A 4897-nucleotide genomic window follows, 5' to 3' on the forward strand; every position below is an offset into this window, starting at 1 on the left:
TACACCTCTGCAGATTTATCACACTGCTTGATATGGATGTTATTATTATAAACCATGAAAAAATTAAACTTGAAAATGATTTTGACAAATTGGTTAGATGCCTGCTTCCTCTACTCTGCACACTCAGGGTAATGGATTCTGGTGCTCACAGAGAGATGAATTTTAAATTAGTGTGAATACCTGGGTTCATAAGGAACTGTGCATCAATTTTAAATCTCAGCTGGAAAGCAAAACGCATGTTAGTCATTTTTGTCTCTGATATCAAAAAGATTTTAATCTCTTTCAAGTATTTTTCCTTTCCCGTATTTAAAAAGCAGGTTACCTTTTCCAAAACTTCTGAAACAGGTTAGCACTGGTTACTATGAAAAGGGAAAAATCCCACTGATGATTTTTATTTTTCAGTATATCCGACTCTTGTCTCCAGTAGTGGTTTCATGACACAAAGCAAAATCTAGAGATTCTTAAAAGACTTGAATACAAATAATGATTTCTGATAATGACTACAGGAGTGATTGTCTTTATTGGAGTTTTAATGAGGGTCAGTGAGGTTAGACTGGAGACTACAACTTAAAAAGGGAAATTCAGGAAATTTACTCTTTCAGTCTGTAGGATATTTTTAGGGAAGACAAGGAATCCTGCATTGTCAGTCAACGGCCCAACATTGGGAAAAGGGAAGATTATATCTGCTGAAGTCTCAAGCAAGATGTGATCCCTTTCCCTTTTTTCAAACAGAACTCCCCACTGGTTTCAGGGAGTTCTGCCCACACTGGTTGAAGTCTGTCTCTAAATCAGTCCAGTCATGGGGCTTAGTGGGTTCCATTGGGCAGTGGCATAAGAGATCTCTGTTGGTTGGTAGGAGTTTTGATGTGAAGCGTCCTGGGAGGAAAAAAACCTTTAAAATGAACCAGATACCCAAAACAGTCACGAGACGGTACTGCATAAATCTAAACATTAGACCTGCAAGTATTCACAGAAGCAGTTGTGACATTCATGTAATGCTCCCCAATTATTGGGTTCTAGTGGTGCCTTCCATTAGTCTGGTGTCCAGAGTGTGGCACTTTCCTCTCCAGATCCAGGGTAAGTTTTGTTCCATGGGAGCAGACTGCTCCTGACTCGCCCTGGACGGGGTGTAGCACAGAGGCTGCTACATGAGGATGTGCTCATCCATATGGTGAGCCAACATGCAGGCATATGGGATGGGAACTCTGGATTTGTCTTCGTCTGAGTTCCCAGGAAAACAGGAATCACATCTTGGGCTCCCCCTGAGGTGAGGAACTCTTATTTTCGGAGGTTTTTCTTAGGAACTTCTGCTGTGTACTTGTGTAAAGATCAGGTGTGCTCTGGCCTGGGCTGATAAATCCATCAGGGTAAGAAGGATACTTTTCCAGTGCTTAGTAATTCCCTCTTTTCATATTATGAAATTAGTTTATGCCTGGTTTTGTGAACTTGCTCATAATTTCTCAAGGTAGACATCAAGTTTGGCTCTGCCTAAAAGTGGGTTAGTAGTAGACTTTGTCCTGGTGGAAAAGAGAAGCCATAAAACATACGGCTAGAGAATTATTATCACTTCATGGCACCCAACCTATACTTGGTGCCCACAGATTATGGAGGCAGATTACAGTTTTGTTTTGTAATCTCCAAATCTAATGGAAGCTCAAAGATGGTCCTGAACTGACCATAGAAAGGAAAGTGCTATTTCTGTTGTTGTTGTTGTTGTTGTTTGGAAAGGCTGAGGAAAAGACTAAGAAATTAAATTCTCATCTTTGTCACCCAAGGAAAAATATTCAGGTCTTCCAGTGTCTATTGCAAAAAACATTGCCTGAGGATGTAATATAAAGAGCAGAGTGTAAAGTCCCAGCACTGTTGCAAAGACTGATGTGACCATCATTTTCCTGCTGCACAACTCTGCTGTTGCATTTTGCAACAATGTTTTTAAAATGTTTTTCCCCTTTATTTATTTAAGACTAATGTTCTTTCATGTAAAAATAAGGTCTGGGAATACAAGGAATCGAAGTATTCTGTTCAAGGCTAGAGTTAGTCTTTGCTGCATTTATTTAATTTTAATTTGTTCTTCTGTGTAGAATGAGCTCCTTTGTTATCCTTTTTTTTTTTTTTTTTTCACTGATCATATGACCAAAAAGTTCTTGTCATGGAGGAGTCCCAAGATATCATTTTGGAACAAAAGTCTTCTTGGGCAGTCTGCAGCCCAGGAGCCAACTGGCAGTGGGCATTTTACAAGTATAAAACACTGTGAATGAAAGCTGTCAGACCATATTATGCAATATATCCCAGCAGTACCAGTTTCATTATTTTCAGATAACATTATTGTCTTTTTTATTAGATATTTTAGTAGCCACATGAAGCTTCCCATCCTCCTGCTGTGCTTCATTCAGTCAGGCCAGAAGAAATGCAGTGAGTGCAGAGTACAGGGATTGTCCATGTATCCCTTTTGCCTCCTCCTTCAGCAGACCTTGCAGGGATCTCCTCTGGCTCTTCTCACAGTAAAAGAGAGGCGGAGAAGATATTTTCCTTACAAAACAATGACTTAAGACAGAGAAATATCATCATGGAAGTTCAGTGGCTGGGCTGAGTTCTTTCCTCCCACATAGGAGTTGGACTATGGACAAGAGCCTTTTCCACCTCAAAGTGAAGTTGAAGGAAAGTACTCAGAATGGTTTAGGGCAGATTTGTAGAGGTCTTTGGAGCCTTTAGTCAGCTATTTCCCTTTGCAACCATGTCTCACCTACATCAGAACTATATCATGATGAAATCCCAGGTTGCTCATGCTTCTGACCAGGTGCTTCTGCATCACCAAAAATCCTCTCACCTCTACATTTCCGAAAGAACCCCTGGAACATCCTGGTGATCCTGCACCCAGGTATTCCATACCAACAGCCAGTTGCTTTGCTGTTGCTGCCACATCTTGAAGAGAGTTTATGACCCTTTCTTCAAGAAAGAAAAATTACAAAATCCTGTGCTTTGAAGGGAAGTGATTTTTGTCCCCTGAGACAGAGATCCCAAAGGCTCAAGTTGAATACTTGCATTACAGGTAGAACCTGCAAGGTCTTCCACATTTTTCTTCCACACTGAAGTTCCTAGGCAGTATCTGTGTGCTGTGAACTTGACAGGAGTACAAATAAATTAGAACTCCAATTATTCCTTCTTCTCAAGATAATTTCTAAATAGGTTCGTTCATAAATGGCAAATGGAAAGAAAGCATTTAAATGGTTTCATGTAGCTTAGTTTAGAATATTCCTTAGCAATCACCTTAGATTTGTAACACCTATATTTTATTTCAAAGAAAATTGACTTCTGGATTATCATATTAACCAAAATTAAAGCAGAGAGAATATAAACGTGGTCATGACAGCCCTGCAGCATAGAAGTCTAATATTGCCACATGGAAAAGACAATGGGAAATTGAAATGTTGTGTGTAACTTTTTGTCAAAGCCCTGAATAAAGTGACTCTCTAATTATCAGCAGTTCAACTCTTTTAGAATAGCAGATTTGGAGAGCCCAAAACACCACAAACCTCCAACTAGCTTTTGTTAGGCAATCCTTTTATTATTTTTACACTGTTGTGCAGGGAAATTGTGGCATAACGAAATGTGTGTATGTTGCATGTTTACCTATATTTTACTAATGTCAGGTTTTCTTCTTTATCCCATTCTTTTAATTTCCTGTACCTGTGAGCCCCTTACGTACCTCTCTGGGTGCCCAGGAGAGTTATTCCTCTGACAGGGACTGTGGTTCTCACTTTCCATGGGCCTGTGGAGATCACCAAATGCAAATCTGTGTCTTCACAGCCCTTGCTGAAAACGGCAAAAATAGCAACTCTCCCTTTCCCCTCCATTGCATTGTCTAACAGCGTGATCCATCTTCTGTGGATATTAATAGCAGCTTATACTGATTTTAATGGAAACGGATCCTGTCGATAGCAGGGAATCGGGCGGAGCTGAAGGGAGTGGGCAGCAAACGCCCGGGGGCAGGGAAAGAGCAAAGCGGCAGCTCCTTCTCTGGCCGTGTGCAGGGGACAGGGCCCAGCTGGGTGACAGCAGAGCTGCCCTTTGCATTGGCCTCTGAGCCCCAATTCCTGCCTGAGCAGCAGCCTGGGCATAGCCAGGCTGATCTTGCTCCTCTCCAGAGTTTAATGTGGCACCTGCCCAGGAAAGTGGGAGCCGAGGCTGAGCTTCTCAGCTTCTCTTTCCAGTACTGCTGCATTCCAAGACTCCCCTCAAGTAGGAGTCGACCGCCTCCTCATCTCTAGGAGGTCTCAGAGGGGTTTTGGGGAATTGGTTCAGTTCTTACCCCAAAACTCTGCAGAGCTCAGTTCTGCTCTGTTGCCGGCTCTCTCTCTCCTCTCAGATATCTGTGTCTCTGCTAGTTGCGTGCTGTCTTTGCTGCTTCCCTCTTATCTCTTGGCTTTCAGCCATAGCCTAATAGTAGGTGGGATGGTTTCCCAGAGTGCTCTCTTGGGAAAACTCTCCCTTCCTAGTGCAGACAGCGTTTTGGAGATGCCTCCCTCTTGTCCTCCTGCTCCTCTGCCTTCTGAGAACAGTTGTTCAGCTTCACAATGCTTTTGCTGTGCAATCTTAGAGCATTAGAACCTTTTGTTTCTAGAACCTTTTGTTACTAGAACCTTGTAAAAAGATACCAACACCTTTTTGAAGTGAGACTGGCAGTGAGATGTAATTAAATGATTGACAAGATGCTTTGAAATCCTTCAAAAGAAGATGCCTTTGTATAATTAATAAAGAGTATGGTTCATATTCTCCTGCATCTTTAGAGAATCTGTGGAAACAGGTAGAAGGGTAAGAAATGGATGAGGATTTTCTTGTAAAATTTCTCTATCTTTGAGTGCCTCTCTTATTTTACTTTTGACAATTATCTGCAACA

General features: G+C 41.6%; 1 long non-coding RNA gene across 1 annotated transcript; it reads right to left on the bottom strand.

Moving 5' to 3' along the window:
• Window positions 1–358: 358 nt before the first annotated feature.
• Window positions 359–4403, bottom strand: LOC108502520. Its single transcript, XR_001876505.1, has 3 exons — window positions 4310–4403; window positions 3707–3769; window positions 359–3113 (listed from the first exon to the last, which is right to left on the bottom strand). It is a non-coding gene; the product is annotated as an uncharacterized LOC108502520 (long non-coding RNA).
• Between the last annotated feature and the right edge of the window lie 494 nt (window positions 4404–4897).

This window comes from Lepidothrix coronata, unplaced genomic scaffold (assembly GCF_001604755.1).
Source record: "Lepidothrix coronata isolate B3197 unplaced genomic scaffold, Lepidothrix_coronata-1.0 Scaffold120, whole genome shotgun sequence".
NCBI lineage: Eukaryota > Metazoa > Chordata > Aves > Passeriformes > Pipridae > Lepidothrix > Lepidothrix coronata.